This window comes from Mus caroli, unplaced genomic scaffold (genome assembly GCF_900094665.2).
Source record: "Mus caroli unplaced genomic scaffold, CAROLI_EIJ_v1.1 scaffold_14314_U1_1, whole genome shotgun sequence".
NCBI lineage: Eukaryota > Metazoa > Chordata > Mammalia > Rodentia > Muridae > Mus > Mus caroli.
The window spans coordinates 3,421-24,758 of NW_018389826.1; the positions used below are offsets into that span (position 1 = coordinate 3,421).

Genomic DNA, 21,338 nt, shown 5'->3' on the forward strand with positions numbered 1-21,338 from the left:
CCAGACAAACCTCATAGGATGGAGGTTAACATATATATGTCTAACATATATCTGCTATATTTAGTGAATGTTAAAGCTACAGAGGTGACTCAGTACATAAAATGTTTTCAATGCATTGTGAGCAGCTCAGTTTGAATCCCCCTAATCTAAATAAAGTCAGACATTGAATTGTATGACTCTATGGCAATTGTACCTTCATAGAGAGAGAAGGCAGAAATAAAATTCCTGGACTTTTGTGGGCCAGAAGTAGAAAAAAACAACAAACAAGAAATTTTGTCTTGTTTGAATGTCAGAAAAGACATTCTATTGAACATCTGAGGTTGTCGTCTCTATGTCATATGCTCACCTTAGGTCTCATAAACATGAAATTGCACACATCAAACAGCTCACCCATGCTCCAACACACACAGAACACACAAGGATGAAGGTCGCTTAAAAATTGGGTTGGGGAAAGAAAGTTCTAGTCTCAGTGATAATTGCAATAATGTGGATTAATTATTATATGCTAATTGTCTAGCCCTTAGTGACTAGAGATTTACAGGTCTCCATTAATATTCTTAGAATCACAAAGTCAAATTGATTTCTCATGAAGAGATAAAATTATAGGATTTTGAATTCACGTGAATAAAACCCATCATGTACGATACCTGTGCAACATGAAAACAGAACAAATCTGAGCATGGAGAGGGAAGAGTGGTACTCAGTCCACACAGGGCCATGTGCTCTTGATAAAAGTTGGCTTGTGATAGGGGAACAGTATAGCCCCCGCAAAATCAACCATTCTCTGGTTGAAGAACACATACACAAGAATATTTGGAGTAAACAATCTGGTCTTGAAGTTTTTGTTGTTTTTGTTTTATTTTGTTTTGTGTTGTTTTGCTTTTTAAGAATACTAAGGTAGATTGAAAGGAAAGGGGTGACTTAGGGAAGATTGTGGTAGGTAGGAATTAACTTTAAAAAGCACATTAAATAAAATTCTCAGAGAAAAAAATTTAAAAACAAATATTGTTCTCACTTGCTGTTTTCATAATGGTCTTTTGGAGAGCAGGTGGAAGTCCATTGTGCATATGATGCAGACATGTTCTGAACCATTGGTCCACAGGAATTTCTCTGCAAAGGACATATGTCTATTTGGGTAGAGTTGATGCAGCATGTTTACTATCTGGCTTTAAAACCTACACTGTCAATGCTCCAGATAAAGAGAAAGACTAAAGTCTCATGCAACAGCTAACTTTACTCAGAGAATCAGACAATTTAAACTCAGAAAGTTAAGTAAGGTCATATTAGTACATATCACATGAGTTTAAGCTCCGTACAATCATAAATATGAGCTGCATGTGGTTAAAAACCTGCTTTACTATAAAAGAACACAAAGGACACTTTAAATACTCTCTAGATAACAATATCAAGCAGAAGCAGTTAACCTGCAGCACACCCACTCCTATCATGTACCCCTGAGATAAGGGCAAACAAACATCCTGAAAACAAGCTTTTGGTTTGAAAAAACTGAGGTCAAAGTCTCCTGTACTATTTTTTTTTTTTTGGAGTGTTCTCAGAAGCAGTCAAAAATCAACTCATGTGATTCTATTCCTGGAACATTTTTCTCATGGAAAATCTGCCTTGTTTTAATTTTTTGAATACAGAATACCCAGTGTTTTGTTTTGTTGTATGCATGCATGTATGTGTTTTGTTTTTGTTTTTGTTTTTGTTTTTGTTTTTGTTGTACATGTAGATAAATCTAATTGTCTTTTGATGCATGTGTATCCACAGACACAAAGGTCAAAGCAGATAGAATCAACAGAATGAGATTCTCAGCTGACAAAGGGCTCTGCATAACTTTTTCCTAGGTGCACTGGGTCTTTACCTGGCCCCAGGAAGGCAGTCTTGGTCTAATGGTTTGGTTTTGTCAATAAATTTTTTGCCCTTCCAGCTGGAGACTTACTGTCTTCATGATGACTGCACTATTCTTTTTCTCCACCTTTGTTCTTCATGGTCCAGGGCTGGAGGGGCCTGAGAGGAATCTATAATCTTCTAGGGGCAACATCTGCAATGCCAGATTCATATCCTTTCCCAAATTTCTTCAGCCAAACGGGCTTCCAAGTCTCAAACTGTTTAAACCTCACAGGTTTGTCTAAAGACAGAGCAGAATGATCTGAGAATAAATGGGTTTGAGTTCCTGAACATGTATCACCTTCAGGTAAATTTCAAAATAAGTATAAGTAAGGAAAGTACAAGGATGTACCTTCATGTCTCCCTGCTTTTATTTTTAAAATAGTTGTTATTTTAATGTTCTGTTTGCTCTTTCAATTATGTTCTGACCTTGAGTATTATGAAGTCTTACGATATGATTAATATTCCATCATTTACAAAAGTTTTTAATTTTTTCTACTAAAGATTGGCTCATGGTCACTTTTTATTGTAGCAGGCATTCCCATGGGAACAAAAGTTTGCAACATTCTCTGGTTATAGAGGTACAACTCAAATAAATTTAGAGTATGAATCAATGCACACACATGTACAGAATCCACTGCATAAGAGCTACATCTACTTTCCATAACTCAATAATAGTTTTACCTCTTGGATGAACTCTAACTGTAGAACTGTGACAGTGTGAGGAAGAACAAGTAGTACATTGTTCTATAATCCCTCTCACTTGTCTAAGTGGGATGTGGTATTGTGGGTGAACTCTAATAGCATTAGTGTATAAGCTCACATTGTGGAGAGGTAAAAATAATCAGTCAATGCATCAGCTTCTGCAATCGAATCAGGGAGCTTAGAGTATACAAAAGTATACAAAAGTAGGAGCAATTAGTACAGGGTGAGTGCAGGTTTAATCAGTCATTGTAGATCCTGGAATAATGGGAGCATGGTAGGATGTGAAGATGAAATTAAGAGGTTTCTACCTACTATAAGAATCTGTATTTGAAATTTGAAAATCTGCAGAGTTCTGCAATTCTCTTTAAAACTGATTGTTAGTTCTGTGTACAATAATGCAGCAAGGAATATGTCCATATAATTGATGACATTATATCCACACCTGATTTCCTAATTGAGCAAGAAAAGAAAGGCATGGAGTTTGCATTTTGTGGAGTAAATATATCTATTTCAAAGATTTACTCTCTTGTACTGCAAAACATATAGAAGACAATTTAGTGGGGAATATATGTAAATTTAAAGGGTAAAAAGGAGCCATGTAATACAGAAATGCCTCTTTTATTTGGATTCTAATAACCTTAATTCTTAATTTATTTCTGCAGATAAAATAAACATTTATCCAATACTATCTCACTGTTCATAGTGTTAAACAGTTGGCTAGTGATTAATTGGGTATTCTTGAAATAGTATGTAGCAGGGCTGCAGAGGTGTCTCAGTGTTTAAGAGCACTGACTGCTCTTCCAGAGGATCCAGTTTCAGATCCCAGCACCTATATGCCATTTGAAAACGGTCTGTATCTCCAGTTCTAAAGGTTCTGGGACACAAGTTATACATGCCCCTCAATAACCCCCCACCCCCCAGACATGGAGTTAGAAGACTAATGCACATAAAACTAAAGAAATACAGTTTCTAAAGGTAGCAAGTAGGGAATTGTTAGTCCCTGTCTTAGTCAGGGTATCTATTCCTGCACAAACATCATGACCAAGAAGCAAGTTGGGGAGGAAAGAGTTTATTCGGCTTACACTTCCATGCTGCTGTTCATCACCAAGGAAGTCAGGACTGGAACTCAAGCAGGTCAGGAAGCAGGAGCTGATGCAGAGGCCATGGAGGGATGTTCTTTACTGGCTTGCTTCCCCTGGCTTGCTCAGCCTGCTCTCTCAAGACTACCAGCCCAGGGATGGTCTCACCACAAGGGGCTTTTCCCCCTTGATCACTAATTGAGAAAATGCCTTACAGTTGGATCTCATGGAGGCATTTCCTCAACTGAAGCTCCTTTCTCTGTGATAACTCCAGCTGTGTCAAGTTGACACAAAAATAGNCAGTACAATTGACCCCTTGTCAACTTGACACACAAACACATCACTAGTAAGCCTCAACCCTTACATTCTTATTCATCCCCAAGATCTAAATAACTTTAAAAGTCCCACAGTCTTTACATATTCTTAAAATTTCAATCTCTTTAAAATATCTATCTCTTTTAAAATTCAAAGTCTTTTTACAATTAAAAGTCTCTTAACTGTGGGCTCCACCAAAACAGTTTCTTCCCTGCTTGTGGACGTTGTACATCGTGGTGCGGAGCCTAGTGCGCACCACGATGTACAACGTCCACAAGCAGCTGCATCTGACAGAGCTCTTAACAACGAATGGATCTTCAAGCCCAAAGTTCCAAAGTCCTTCCACAGTCCTCCCCAAAACATGGTCAGGTTGTCACAAGAATACCCCACTCCACTGGTACCAATTTGTCTTAGTCAGGGTTTCTATTCCTGCACAAACATCATGACCAAGAAGCAAGTTGGGGAGGAAAGGGTTTATTCGGCTTACACTTCCATNCTGCTGTTCATCACCAAGGAAGTCAGGACTGGAACTCAAACAGGTCAGGGAGCAGGAGCTGATGCAGAGGCCATGGAGGGATGTTCTTTACTGGCTTGCTTCCCCTGGCTTGCTCAGCCTACTCTCTTACAGAACCCAAGACTACCAGCCCAGGGATGGTCCCACCCACAAGGGGCCTTTCCCCCTTGATCACTNATTGAGAAAATGCCTTACAGTTGGATCTCATGGAGGCATTTCCTCAACTGAAGCTCCTTTCTCTGTGATAACTCCAGCTGTGTCAAGTTGACACAAAAATAGACAGTACAGTCCCTAATAAATTTAGAAAATGTCTTAAATGTCTTCTCCTGTCTAATTGGCATTTTAATAGGTATTAACAGGTGTTCTTGTTAGCAGGTGTCCCATATATTATACCATGTCTGATCTTTGTAACTTTTCTGGTATGATTATAAGAGCGTTTTTATGTAGCACATCCTAAATCATGTCACACACGCATTTTAGCTCTTTCTCTTTGGAGGTTACTAACAGAATATCATCCATAAAGTGAATACTATAAACCTGAAGGAAGGCCTGCTTCACAGGCTCTCAAATCTTTCCTACATAGATAGTATTGTCATATTGTAGAGGATATTTACCATACCTCAAGGTAATATAGTCTATTGATAGCAAAGCTGGGGTTTTCTATGATTGAATGAAGTTACAGAAAATGTTATATATATTCATTATTATCAAAACAAATATGTATACTGAAATACCAGCTCTTCAAATCCAAAATCAACTGAAGACCAATCTTTAGCAATAGCTATTAGTGTAGATAATCCAGGCTGTAAAACTCCTATTGGCTACATGGTGGCATTAAGATTTCATAAGTCAATCAACCTCTATTTACCATATTATCTTTTAACTAAAAATGTGAGAGAATTCCACAGAGAAAAACAAAGATCGTTGTTCCCATTCTTCAACAGTTGGCTGACTACTGCTAAGGAGATCCTAACTTTCTTTAAAAATATGTCTTTGGCTGGGTGTGGTATCACACGCCTTTAATCCCAGCACTTGGGAGGCAGAGAGAGGTGAATTTCTGAGTTTGAGGCCAGCCTGGTCTACAGAGTGAGTTCCAGGACAGCCAGGGGAACACAGAGAAACCCTCTCTCGAAAAATTAAAAAACAAAAATATGTCTTTGGTTGGGCAGTGGTGGCACATGCACATGCCTTTAATCCCAGCACTTGGGAGGCAAATGCAAGTAAATTTCTGAGTTCGAGTCCAGCCTGGTCTATAGAGTAAATTCCAGGACATCCACGATTACACAGAGAAACCCTGTCTCAAAAAACAAAAAACAAAAAACAAACAAAAACAAAAACAAAAACAAAAACAAAACAAAACAACAACAACAAAAAACATAAAACCAAAAAAAACAAAAACAAAAACAAAAAACAAAAACCAACCAAACAAACAAACAAATAAAGAAATTTGCCTTTGAGATTGGCCACAATGAAATACCCAATACGTGCTTATGATATTGTTTGTGTAAGAACATAGGTCCCTTAATCCTTTGTAACCCTTAACTTATTTCCTTTTTTATATCACAATTTTTCATTAGTAATTACAATTTTGAAGAATGGGCAGCATTAAAGGTAGGAATATGGAACTCTGCATTTAGATGGTAATAAAAAGTCTCTTCACCAAAAATTAATCAGAATTTGAGTTACAGAAGGCTATGGGATTTGCACTATGCCTTCTTCATTATACACTGTAACTTTGTTTAACCTTTTTACAGCTCATACTTGCCAACTCTCTCAGGGATGAGCTAATATGCCATTCAGGTGGCCACTTTTCCGTGGCAACAATAGAAACATCAGTTCCAGACTCAATCAATTCTATACATGTTTTTTTTTTGTTGTTGTTTGTTTGTTTTCTTTTTAAAGCTAATAATGGTGTATCATTTTCTTTTAATAAAATGCTTAAAGCTGCAGTTTCATTTGTACTACTGAATCCTCCTACATGGAGCACTGTCTTTTTTTTTTTTTTCATGAAGAAACTATGTAGACAATGATGATGATGATGATGATAAGTGTGCAAATTTTCCTGTCATTAAATTTCCAATTAGTAGGTACTCTGACCATGATGGCTTTTCCCCTGTATAACTTTTACTAGTGGCTCTATATGAACTATGATTCCTCTCATGTATTAACTACTGTGACCCAAATAGTCCAAAGCAATGGGCAGATGAGGCGCCCCAAAACCTGTGTGCTACTTAAATGAACATAGAATAGGGGAAATGGCAATACTATAGGACAAGGAATATCAAGAGCAGCACATCCTAGAGTAGTAGCTTTTAACAAAAGAATAGATTGGTTACAATGTGAAGCTGACATAAATGTTATTGATTTTAGATTTAAACCCATACATTGTAGAGCTCCTAGTGTACCAGCATCAGGTTTCTCTATCATTGACTTGTTTTGTTATTGTTGCCACATAACCATATTTAAATAGCATCCCTTAGCCCAATGTTTTACTTTCATGCATATAAGGCTTAAACCAGGAGCTCATTGATTCTGAGAATTCAATTGTTGTAAGGGGAACTTACCATATGCATCATTCTATCTCAAAGCAATTGGAGCTCTCACAGCTCCTGAGAAGTGGGGACTATCCCCAAAGCTGTTGCTTCTATACTGGATATTTTCTACTAGCTGGGCTGCGTTGTCTGGCCTCAGTGGGAGAGGAAGCACCTAGCCTAACAGAGACATGAAGTCCTAGGGTGTGGGGATACCTATGGGCTCCCTACCCCTCAAAAGAGAACAGGAGAGGAAATGTGGAAGGATTGCAGGAGAGGGTAACCAGGAGGGGGACAATGAGAGAGATATAAAGTGAATAAATAAAATAAATTAAATTAAGTTATAAGAAATAATGGAAAAGGATTCTAAGAAGAATAGATTACGTTGTCTAACACAATATTGGTTAATTAATAAATATATTTTTTATGTATTCATTCAGGCTGTACATATGATTGTATAAGTATCAATTCTATATTATATAACTGTACATTTTATGTAGTAACACATTTTATGTAATTTATTCTTAAATTTTATTTAGTATAAAATAAATGTGAAAAACATACTTTGCATTAATTTTCTAATAAAACATTTTACCCAATAAGTTAAAAATTACTAGAAGATACTATATTTAACTGGGATTGACTTCTTGCTAAAAATTACATAAATAAAGAGAATCACAATCAATTGTCCAGTCCAGTGAAGTATTATAGCTAATTTAAAGATTACATAATTGTGGATGAGGCTGTCATCAGCAGACAAAACATAAAAGTGAAATAACATTTTCCACTTAGGTCAAATCTCTTGAAAATGACAAAAGAAAAGAATGAGATTGATATATGCCAAGCACTCTCCAGGGTCTTTCATATTAGCAACTATTAGCAAGTATTAAAGGCTGACTTTATACCTAAGGCATCCCTAACTAGCCTGGGTAAGCTTGTTCTTGGAGATAACTTAGTCAGATTGTTCTTGAATAAGCAAACCTCTTCAAATAGAGCCTGTTCTCGAGAGCATCATTTATCACACATTACATATCTTTCAGTGCATATTTTATTTGCTTACTTATATTTCCTCAGTAACTGACAAAATAACTTCTCAAATGTGTTGGTGAAGCATTAATGAATATAATTGAATGATGTACCACATGTATTTGACTTTCATATTATGCTTTTGTCATAAACTTATATGACTATGTCATTAAAACAAAAGCTTTATTGCCAGTAATGCAATTATATTAACTCACTTAAATAAATAAATAAATAAATAAATAAATAAATAAATAAATAAATAAATATCACTGTTAAAGTCCTTACATATCTGAGTAGATTCTGGCACTTTCCCATTGACATTATCTAGGCTTAAAGGTTAGCACTGATGAGTACAAGGACTTGAATCAGTTTAAGGAGAAAATATCAACAAATAGGATATACAAAAAGGGGTCAAAAGATCAAATTCAGAAGGGATAAAAAGTAGGAATCACATTAAAGCACATGGTAGCTTACTTTGAGCCTGATTCCATTAAACATGAATCTATTGCTGCTAACAACTTGTGGAAGAGAAAGGATTACTAAAATATGATTTGCTTAAATAAAAAAGGGAATCATATTTTTGTATTTCTTTTTTTTCTAGGAAAGTAGAGAAATTTGTTTGTTACACATTTTAAGAAATCTACATCAAATCAGTCATGTTGAAGAACATTTTGCTCTGTTCTTTTCATATAAGTCTCCTCGGAATGAGTCTTGGTAGGAACGTTCTCATCTTGCCCATGGAAGGCAGTCACTGGGTAAATGTTAAGATCATAATTGATGAACTCTTAAGAATAGAGCATAATGTGACTGTCCTTGTGGCCTCCGGGACCCTTTTCATCATCCATCAGCCCATCTCTGACATTCGAAATATATCCAGTGCCCTTTGGCAAGGAAAAAATTGAAAGTGAGATCAAGGACTTTGTTTTGACTTGGCTGGAAAGCAGGCCATCTCCTTCAACTATCTAGACTTCTATAAGGAAACGGCCAAAGTCATTGAGGAGTTCCACGTGGTGGCCAGAGGTATCTGTGATGGCGTTCTTAAGAATGAAAAGCTGATGGTTAAGCTGCAGAAAGAAATGTTCGAAGTACTGTTATCAGACCCAGTATTTCCTTGTGGTGACATCGTGGCTTTAGAACTGAGAATTCCATTTATCTATTCCTTGTGGTTTTCCACTACCTCCAGAGTGGAAAAGCATCGTTGAAAGGTCCCATTCCCTCCTTCCTATGTACCTGCAATTCGGTAGGAACTCACAGACTAGATGTCTTTCACTGGCCGAGTAAGAAACTTCATTTCTTACAGAATGTAGGACTGCAAGTTTGAAACCCTTTGGAAGCAGTGGGATTCCTATTACACTAAAGCTTTAGGTATGTAGCCATTTTTGTAGCCATTTTGTTTTATCATTTGAATATAAGCAAGGATTCTAGTAAGTTTTTCTTTAATTCTGTAACTGTATCTATAATTTGAAATCTGTGTAGCAGTATACTAGTTTCAAGGAACTGTGTTCTGAATTGTTTTAAAAGATGACATAAGGAGGAAAATGAGAATTGACTATAACTAGGAAGCAGGAAGAAAGATGAATCAATCACTCAGAATAAAAAGGCCATCCTCTTTATGTTTATCAATGTACTCCACAATCCAGTCAATCTTATAAAAGTAGTGACTCGAGGAAATCTACAATGTATGAATGTTATTTTCCATTTTCTTACTAAATGTGAATGATCATGCCAGTTCAGCAGTGGGCCAAATAAATCTGAAAATATAATCCCAGTTGAACAACTTTGCATATTAGTTTTATGATATGTAACAAAACTCTACTGTAGTTCTCAATGAAATGCAAGAGATAACATCTGACAACAATGTTGTAGGAGGGTCCAATAACACAATATCTACAGCAATGCCTTATAATGAGGAATCAACAGCTGAAACTGACATCATAGGTACATAAATAGACACATGCAGAGGAATTGTATGACCTCAAATATAAATACAGAGATGCACACAGAGGCAGTGGTAATGTCATATGTACATATACAGAGACATGTGGATGACTAGAAGGAAAATTGTCTTCTGCTTAAAACCTGTGTAAGTAAAAACTGCATTGATTCTCTGCATGGTGTTGGGAATGAGTCATGAAATTATACCTATCACCCAGAGTCACTGGTAATTGTTACCTGCTAGGAAAGGGAGAGACAGTTTCCTCTGAGAATGTAGTAACTCTATGTACTCCATTAGAAGACAAGACACTTAAGAGTATTAAGGGAGCATTAATTGATCTTGCGAATTTAAAAACCAAAATACAACAAAAGGTTGGGTGAGTATGGGAGAAGGCATATCTGGAAAGAATTCGGTAAGGGGTGAATATGATCAAAATGAGTTGTAGGAAACTCTCAAAGGACACACACAGGGGTCATGAAGAAATTCACACAGTTGCCAAGAAGGTTAACCATGGAGTTTTTATATCTTTGGATGTGGTAAGTTGGTAAGTTTTAATCTTCCTTGATTGGAAAAACTGCATGTTTTATTGACAAATAAAGCTTGGGGTTAATTATAAATAATTAACACTCTTTCTCAAACTGCTATTGCCTTGTGTTTTAGTAAGAGTTAAATGTAAAAGCAAAAATCTGCAGAAAAACATGGTAGGTGCTAAATCTTTCAAAGTAAGCCATAACAATCATATGTTTGTGAATGTCTTTGTAAATAAATAAAAAAAAAACTTTACCTCTTACATTACAGAATAATGACTAGACTTGCAAATCCTACCATTTGAGACGTTGTTTGTTAAATACTTAAGTCCTCCGTGTTCCCTATATTACTAAACATCCCCCTTCTCTCTTATCCCTCCCTACCCCCATCTCTGTATTCCATAGAGTGCAGGTGGAGGTTGTAATTTAAGTTGAGGATCTGTCTTACCCTCTGCCATGTAAGTCCTCAGGATTGAATTCATGTTCTTAAGCTGGGTGGCAAACACCTTTACCTACTGAGCCAGCTCACTTGCCCACTAAACACTTTTGAACAGAAAATATTTTAAGTAGGAGGACATTGTCAGAAACTAGTTGTATGTAATGCCTTTTCCTGGATATTATATATTTTGATAGTGATACGGATACCCAGTGTGAATAAACTAATAGTGAAAAAGACAAGTGTATTTTTTTTAATTTTTAATATTTTTATTACGTATTTTCCTCAATTACATTTCCAATGCTATCCCAAAAGTCCCCCATACCCCCCCTCCTTCCCTACCCACCCATTCCCATTCTTTTGGCCCTGGCATTCCCCTGTATTGGGGCATATAAAGTTTGCAAGTCCAATGGGCCTCTCTTTCCAGTGATGGCCGACTAGGCCATCTTTTGATACATATGCAGCTAGAGACAAGAGCTCCGGGGTACTGGTTAGTTCATCATGTTGTTCCCCCTATAGGGTTGCAGATACCTTTAACTCCTTGGGTACTTTCTCTAGCTTCTCCATTGGGAGCCCTGTGATCCATCCAATAGCTGACTGTGAGCATCCACTTCTGTGTTTGCTAGGCCCCGGCATTGTTTCACAAGAGACAGCTATATCTGGGTCCTTTCAGCAAAATCTTGCTAGTGTATGCAATGGTGTCAGCNTTTGGAAGCTGATTATGGGTATTATTATTATTATTTTATAGACATGAAAATAATTTTAATAGTTAAATACCTCTTAAATATATATGAATCTTCTGGAGCTAAAAGTAATATGCACTCAACCAGTTTTTAATATCTATTTGGAACATTAAGCATGATAGAAGTAGAAAAAAATATCTCTTATGAAGACCTCTATGAAAGGGAACTGTGCCAAGTTCCTGATTAGCCAGAAACTGTTTTGTCTTCTAGGGAGAACACTTAGGATAACTATGGCTTCATAGAATGAATTGGGTAGTGTTCCATCTGTTTCTATTTTGTAAAATTGTAGAGTATTGGAATCAAGTCTTTTTTGAAGGTCTAATAGAATTCTGCCCTAAACCGGTCTGGTCCTGGGCTTTTTTTGGCTAGGAGACTTCTAATGACTGCTTCTATTTCTTTAGGGCTTTTATGACTGTTTAGATTGTTTATCTGATCCTGATTTAACTTTGATATTTGGTATCTGAATAGAAAAGTGTCCATTTTATCGAGATTTTCTGGTTTTGTTGAGTATGGCCTTTTGTAATAGGATCTGGTGGTTGTTTAGGATTTCCTTGGTTTCTGTTGTTATGTCTCCCTTTTCATTCCTGATTGTGTTGATTTGGATACAGTTCTTCTTAGTAAATTATTCCTTTGATGAGTATGAAGTGTCCTTCCTTATCCTTTTTGATAACTTTTGGTTGAGATTGATTTTATTTATGCTAATAAAATGACAACTCCAGCTTGTTTCTTGGGAACATTTGCTTGGAAAATTTTTTTCAGCCCTTTGTTCTGAGTGTCTTTCTTTGACACGGAGGTGCACGTTTCCTGTATGCAGCAAAATGTTAGGTCCTGTTTATGTATCCAGTCTGTTACTTTTATGTCTTTTTATTGGGAAATTGAGTTCATTGATATTAAGAGATATTAAGGAATAGTAATTGTTGTTTCCTCTTATATTTGATGTTATTTTTATGTTTGTGTGGCTATCTTCCTTTTGTTTTTTTGAAAGAAGATTACTTTCCTGCTTTTTCTAGGGTATAGTTTCCCTCCTAGTGTTGGGGTTTTCAATCTATTATCCTTTGTAGGGCCAAGTTTGTAAAAAAGATATTGTGTAAATTTGTTTTGTCCTGGAATATCTTGGTTTCTCAATCTCTGGTAATTGAGAGTTTTGCTGGGTATAGTAGCATGGTTTGGCATTTGTGTTCTCTTAGGGTCTGTATGACATCTCACCCGGATCTTCTAGCTTTCATTGTCTCTAGTGAGAAGTCTGCTGTAATTCTGATATGTCTCCCTTTATATGCTATCTGACATTTTCCCCTTACTGCTTTTAATATTCTTTCTTTGTTTTATGAATTTGGTGTTTTGACTATTACGTGAGGGGAGGAATTTTTCCTGGTTCAATCTGTTTGGAGTTCTGTAGGCCTCTTGTATGTTTATGAACATCTCTTTAGTTTAGGAAAGTTTTCTTCTATAATGGTGTTGAAGATAGTTACTGGCCCTTTAAGTTGGGAATATTCACCTTTTCTATACATATTATCCTTAGGTTTGGTCTTCTCCTTGTGTCATGGATTTCCTGAACATTTTTGGTTTGGAGTTTATTTTTGCATTTTGCATTTTCTTTGACTCTTGTATCAATGTTTTCTATGGTATCTTCTGTACCTGAGATTCTCTCTTCTATTTCTTGTATTCTATTGGTGATGCTTGCATCTGTAACTTGTGATCTCTTTGTTAGGTTTTCTATCTCAAAGATTGTCTCCCTTTGTGATTTCTTTATTGTTTCTTTTTACATTTTTAGATCCTTTATGGTTTTGTTCAATTCCTTCACCTGTTTGATTGTGTTTTTCTGTAATTCTTTAAGGGATTTTTGTGTTTCTTCTTTAAGGTCTTCTAGCTGTTTACCTGTGTTCTCCTGTATTTCTTTAAGGGAGTTATTTATGTCCTTTTTAAAGTCCTCTATCATCATCATGAAATGTGATTTTAAATCAGAGTCTTGCTTTTCTGGTGTGTTGGGGTATCCAGGGCTTGCTGTGGTGGGAGACCTGGGTTCTTATGATGCCAAGTAGCTTAGGTTTCTGTTGCTTATGTTCTTGCCCTTGCCTCTTTCCATCTGGTTATTTCTGGTGGGTGGTCTTGCTGTCTCTGACTCTAGCTTGTTCCTCCTGTAAGACTGTGCATCAGAACTCCTGGGAGACCAGCTCTCTCCAGGAAGAATTTGGGTATGGAGAACTGTGGCACAGGATCAGCTCAGAGCACAGACAGAAACTGGAAGAATCTATATTATTATTCTTAATATAAGAGATTTCATAAAGTGTTTGTTTCCTACAGAGTTCTCCTTATAATGTTATCCTTCCATTCTTTATGGAAAAAGTCGAATAGTAAAGTTGGATTGTGGTTAATGACTAGCACACATACTTTTAAGGGGCAGAGGGGAATAAAAGGATACATACAAGTGAGCTCATCCAAAAGTTTATATCCTGTGTTATCAGTATTGCATCTCTTATTGGAGGAGGGGCTAATCACCTTTATCCACCTAACAGATAATGGAATGGGAATATAAGGAATATGACAATATCATTCCTATTCAGCAGCACATGTAGCCATTGTTCTTCATTGTGCTTATCTTTGCTCCCTACATTTCAGAGTGGTTACTCTCTCACGTTCATAGGCATGCAGTCAGGATGCCATCTGCTGTGTTTTGATGTAGCCAGAAGTCCTTCATCCCCAAACTCAAGATTCTTCCAGATGTCAGATTTTAACCTTACAAAGTGAGTTAACTAAACAAATTCACTTCCTATATTTTTTATTTCTCGCTTCCTATATGTTTTATGTTATGGGAACAGAACAAAAAACAAAGTATAACTTTAATAACAGCATGTTTTTAACTTTTGGTGGGAAATCAAGGCATCTTTCAATTTTATTATTAAAATATTTATCTTGTCCTTTAAGTCACACCTTTAAAGTTGTTATGCATTGTCTTTGCATTTTCTGAGACTAGTAACTAGTTTGTTCTGATAAACATCTTGGACTAACAAGTTTACCTGATTATTATCTTTAAAAAATTGTTCTACAAATGAATATGATAACAATAGGTGGCAAGATTGCTTAGTCAGTAATGGTGTAGCTTAACGAGTGTGAGGGTTTGATACTGCCCACCAGAGTCCACATGAAAATACACAGTACAGTAGCAGAGGCTTCTAGTAACAGAGCTCTGGAGGTAGAGACAATTAGATCCATAGGGTTACAAAAGAAATTTAAATGTCTATTGGTCTAATTTCATTAGCCTATAAGGCATATAAGTGCTATACATAGACAATTACTGACAGATTTCTTCCCATTTGTGTGTTTTTATAACTCTGGAAGTTAGTATTTGACTTGCTTCATTTATAAATTGCCACTTAAATTAACAGACACTCATCCTCTTCAGTGAAGGGTGGGGAGCCACAGCAATGGTCTCTCAGATAGGACCATGATTCTCTGCTGTGCCTCTGCTGTGCTGATCACAGCTTTCATGACAGTGTCCTGGAGTGTAACCAAGATATGGGCTTCAACGTAAAGCTTCTCAAGAAGCTTGCATAGCGTGGGCAGGGCTGACAGTCCCGATACCAGAGTATCTTCCAAGGTCACAGCACATCAAGTGTCCGACACAGAACTTTGAAAGAATTTATGTGCCCAGTGAGAATGAGGTCACAGAGAATTTACTAGATGAGATGACAGAATCTACAATGTAGACATACTTGTGAATGCAATGACAACACTCCCACTTTGCAAGCAGCATGACATATGCAATATTTAATTGTTCTAGAAACTGGGAAGTATGAAGTTCTCACCAAACTGCTTTGTGATAACTTGAAATAGGATAGATGTTGTCAAAACATACAAAAAGCTACAAATGAATGCCAATCTAGTAAAAAATGCTTTATATCATAATATTTTAATTCTTAAATTTCAACTTGGTGTATCACAGTTATTAGTTTGGACATGGTAAACTATTCCTTAAACATCTGGATAAATTCAATTTAGTACAGTTTATGACTGTTAAATTTTATTTCATTTTGTGAGTATATATTATTATATCATTTCATCAGTTCCATATTTCCTTAAAGCTCTTCCATATATGCCCTCTTATTCTCTTTCAACTTGATGGCCTCTTTTTTTCATTATACACACACACACACACACACACACACACACATACAGACACATTTATGTGTATATATAATACATAAATACAACCTGCTTATTTAGCAAAATTATATTCGAATATATGCTTTCAGGGCTGAATATATGTTTCCAGTGGGTCAAGGATAAACTATTGGTGTGTTCGTCTCTGGGAAAGGCAGTGTCTCCCACTTTTAGCATGACCTACAGTTGTTTAAGGTTGAGGCCTGCAGGTCTGTCCCCTGCCCATTTTGATACATCTGTTTTTGTTTCCCTTGTTCAGCTCATGTTTGAGCACTCAGTTGTTGAGACTTACAGTACACTTTCTAACACTTCTAGTAGACACAATTTCACAACAAACTCCCTGATCCTCATACATTTACAATCATTGTTCCTCCCTAATACTTCAAAAATGTACATTAAGAAAGTAATTGCCTTTAAGTGTAAATATTTGTCCAATTTTCTATGCATTACATGGACTTCATATTTATAACCCTGAATCACTGCTTTAGGTCTATGTGTTTATATGTGTGCATGGATGTGAGGTTATATGTAGTTGTGTATGGACCCTAGACGGTATTAATTGTCTCCTCATATTGCTATTGCCTTATGTACTAAGAAATGGCCCATTGACTTTGGATCCCACCAATTTGGTGAACCTGGTTAGCAAATGAAAACCAGGTATTCATTTCTCTTTAAATACCCCAAACTAATGTTATAGGAATTACTGCTGCCAGCTTTTTATAGAATTCTTGGAATAAAATTTCAAGGCCTCTTGATGTAATACAAACATGTTACCAATGATATGCAATCCAAGATCCATATATGAATGCTTTAACATAGAATTCAATAACTATTGTAAATAATTATTTCTGAACTCTAAAATCTATGAATATAAAATTTATCTACTGAACTTCTCTAAAGCCTGGACGAAGCACACATAATTTAAAGCAAGTTAGGGATATAAACATTTTGGTGGTGAGATTTGAGATGGATTAAATGCACTGCCTGGAAACTCTGAGCTCAGTATCCTCAGGTGGTGAACCTAACTATGTCATTAGGCTTTGTGACTTCATGCACATGTCAAAACTGCTAAATAATGGTCTTTATAAGTAGTATCTGCCAGCCTGCACAAGATCAACAGGTTTACTTAAAAAAATTCTCATTGACAATTTTTTTCTTACCTAAAGCAAGTTTTTCTGTGAATAATTATCTAATATTAATATATAAACATAGTTATCTTCTCTAGATAGCTCTTGAAAGTATCATTCAATATTTTTCTTGTTCCAGTGTTCTTCTTAATGGTAAGTGTAAAGACCTGTATTGGTTATCCTTCCATTTGTATCTCACATCCCAAAGTTTATTGTATTCTGAAAATTAATCAGGGCTCCCCCAACAATGAAATAATGACGAATCATTTCCATAATGGGAATCCTCCAACATAATTTTTAAACCAAGTATAACACAGTGTATAAGAGAAATTTGTTCCTAGGAAGAGACTGGAGAGCAGTGAATGGTGGCACATAGTTTACAAAATAGAGCCAATCTATCTTCTGCCTTTTACTAAAGAGAAGAAATTGTGGAATTCATCAGTCATTGTAGCTGCATGTAAACTTTTATTGTTTTTTTTTTAAGACACTCTTTCACTCTCTTTGTAATTTCTAGTTTTCACTCTCCTCCTCTTTTAACCTAGAGTTATGATAAGTATCTTAGGAAATCTACATTTCCTTCCAATAGCTAATGAGAAAATGCATACCTTTTTAATTCACAAATATGAGTACTAATTTCTTCCAATCAACATTATGTGTACTCTCCAGGAAGACCCACCACACTGTGGGAGACTATGGGGAAAGCTGAGATTTGGCTAATGCGAACATATTGGGATTTTGAATTTTCTCATCCATATTTACCAACTTTTGAGTCTGTGAGAGTACTACACTGCAAACCTGCTAAGCCTTTACGTAAGATAGGTTGATGACAAAGATGGTCTTTATTATTCCACAATACAATAACTGATTTTCCTTCAAGGTTAACATCTTTGATAACAAAGATGTGCTGCCGAGTAACTCCACTCTTCCAGTGCACTCTTCCACTGCTTTCATCATATTAATTTTATTAGCTATAGTGAATCATTTGGACTTGAGAATTTAAGCTTCAGAGTGGATCTGGAGAGGGGGGAACTGTGTTTTGGAGGGGGTGGGATATCAGGAGAAGTGGATTAACTGTGTGGTTAATGGTAAGAATGGTTTATGTGAGAAGAATCTATTTTCAATAAAAAAAAAGAAACTAAAAACAAAATGGAATAAAAGGTATATTAAAAATGTTTGTTTTTCTATGGTGTGGAATCTGCAATGGGGGTAGAAAGACAGGATCATGGATGGCCTGGGGTGTGCTGAAGTCTTCCTCATGTCCCTGACTGAGCTCTGGCCAAGGACACATTCCCTAACTGATAGAGAAAGAGGCCTTTACGAGTACTCCTGATGAGCTGTTTAGGATTTGATGAATAAGAGAAAGCACATTTGGAGAGCCTTCGGGATCAGGCCTATCTCTCAGACTTCAGTGTGTGTATTAATAGGCATTGTGGTGAACTGTATTGTCATAGTAACAATTGGTATGAAACCATTATCAGGAACTAATAATGAAGATGACTTTAAGTTTTAGTATAATATTATTAAGAAGATAAAGAGGTATTTTAGATGATATTTTTTTAGGAAACATTTGTTTAACCAACAAAGAAGGTTTGATGCAGTCTGAACTCATCTACATCAAGAAAAAATAATAACATGAGTAGATAGATTCAAATATTATGATAGTTTCAAGATACTTGTATTGGGATCATTGATGTGTAATAGGCATAATAATAATTCTGAAAGTCTGGTTAACTGGCTTCACTAATGTTCATCCAAGTCAACTAACATTTTATTTTCTTACAGATACATTTTGAGAATAGCATATTCACTTGCAAAGAGAAGTGCTGCCTCTATTTTCTGCTCCCTTCTACGGTGATTTGGTGTGACATTCTTCTTGAATACATCTTATATTTTTTTTTCAAAAAACATATTTTCTCAACATTTACTTCTGGTTTTACATGTCATGGGACAGAGAAATATAAACATTCCTTTGAACCTTAATTCCAAGTTTTCTACCTAGAATTGTAAGGGAACTAGATTTCCTCCTAATGATTTTACACATTTTCAACAGAATGCCATGTTTGCAGGAAATGGAAGAGTTTGTACAGACCTCAGGGGAACATGGTATTGTGGTATTTTCTCTGGGGTCAATGGTCAAAAACCTGACAGATGAAAAGGCCAATCTCGTTGCCTCAGCCCTCATCCAGACTCCTCAAAAGGTCAGTAAAGCCCTTGGTCTTTGAGACCAGAACAGCTTCAGACTAGCAATAGAGAGACTGGTAGTGGTATCTGCAGAGAGAAGCAGAAACCTGTCAGCTGCTGAACACTACTAATGATGGTTTTCAAGAGTTAGTGTTATTTTTTGACGTATTTGTTCATTTGCCTTATTTCCCAGTTACTATGAAAAATAGACTTCTATAATCTATGAATAGGATAGAAAAGAAAACATTAGGCCACTTCTAAAATCATTTGGCCTGGATTGACTGACACCAAATTCTGAAATTTAGTTTAACACCATGCTTTTAAGAAGAAAGACACTATACTTTCTTTAGAAAGATATCATGCTAAAAGCGATACTTCAACTTTCTGATTCGCATTAAGACTATATGTAAATATGGGTGTTTTTGAAATAGAACGTCTAGAATGTACTATTCTCTCTAAATTGAATATTCTACAATTGTACAAACAAAAATTGAATATCATTTTAAAATATAATGTAGTTTATAATTTATGACATTCAGTTAACCTTAAAGTTTATTGTTCTTATTCTACAATTTAACTCTATTTATTCCTATTCCTGGACTAACTTCGTGTCACTCATGTATTGGTTAGTTTTAATATAATTTTATAAAGGTAATACTTTGATAGTCATCTTAAAAATTGTGTCTTTTATCCTACGTTTGTCTCTTTCAGTCTTTCTCATTTAGAAATTAAAAACTTGTCTCATTACTCCAAAATTAAGTTTTTCAAAAGTGATTTATAAGCAAATCCTATATAGTTTTCCCTCAAAACAAACAAACAAAAACCCCAAAGCCTACAAGGAAAAGAATTATCCCAATAGTATATTCCAAATGGCTGTTCAGTAATAAAGATCGAATTACTAATCTGTGTTTATTTGATCAGTAGTAGAAGCTGTTAGTAGTGGCTTGCTGTGGACAGTCCTAACCTTAACTCTTTGTTTGCAAATGTCCATATTTGTAACCCCTTCTCAAATACAACCTAAAGTATGTATACAGTTTGTTCTCAGTAATTTGCTGCCTCAGCACACCTTCAAAATGTGTGCTTTACTTGCAAAATAAAACATTGTCTTCTACAGGTTTTGTGGTGATACAAAGGAAAGATACCAGACACATTAGGATCTGATACAAGACTATTTGGATTCCTCAGAATGATCTTCTTGGTAAGACTCTGGGGCAAGAAAACTCTGTGTAGTCAGAAAACAAGTTAGAGGCCCTTGGTCCTGTGAAGGCTCAATGCCCCAGTGTAGGCGGAATGTCAGGGTGGTGAGGTGGGGGTGGGTGGGGGAACACCCTCATAGGGAGTGGGGAGGGAATAGCGGGGTTCTGAATGGGAAACTGGCAAAGGGTATAACATTTGAAATATAAATAAATAAATATCCAATTGAAAAAAAACCCTCAAAATTATTGGATATTTTCAACTGTCTCAATGCTAAGAAATTGCTTACATTTTATATATTACTTCAAGTTTTACTTTTGTATTAAAACTGAGTATTGAATCTAGAATATTCTGCATGCAATGGAAATACTCCACCACTAAGTTACAGCATAGTCCTCACCTCCAGGTTTAAGGAAGAAATAACTGAATGGTATGCATTCATGGTTGCCCTGTGGACAAAACTATATCTTTAAGCATCTTCAGTTTCCATCAGATGTTAAGCATCTCTACCTCACTAATATCTTCCCAGACAGTTAAAAGAAGTTCACTCCCCCCCACACACACACATACTCACACATATGGGAGTATAATTCCCTAGAATAATAATGTCTCATGCTCAACATTTATACAAAATGTTGCCTTCACTGATAACTATAACCCTTACCCTTCTACCTCTGAAATTCCACAACTAATTAGCATGAAATCTATACTCATTCCTTCCTTTGTCTTCAAAATAGGACATCCCAAAACCAGAGCTTTTATCACCCATGGTGGAACAAATGGAATCTATGAGGCCATTTACCATGGGATCCCTATGGTGGGAGTCCCCATGTTCGCTGATCAGCCTGACAACATTGCTCACATGAAGGCCAAAGGAGCAGCAGTGGAGGTGAACATGAAAAAGATGACAAGCTCAGATCTGCTCAATGCTCTGAGAACAATCATCAATGAGCCATCGTAAGTACTGAATCTTCTA

The 21,338-nt window shown here is 36.1% G+C and overlaps 1 pseudogene; it reads left to right on the forward strand.

Moving 5' to 3' along the window:
• The first annotated feature begins 8,716 nt into the window (after positions 1-8,716).
• LOC110288316 lies at positions 8,717-21,323 on the forward strand (annotated as a pseudogene).
• Positions 21,324-21,338: the final 15 nt, after the last annotated feature.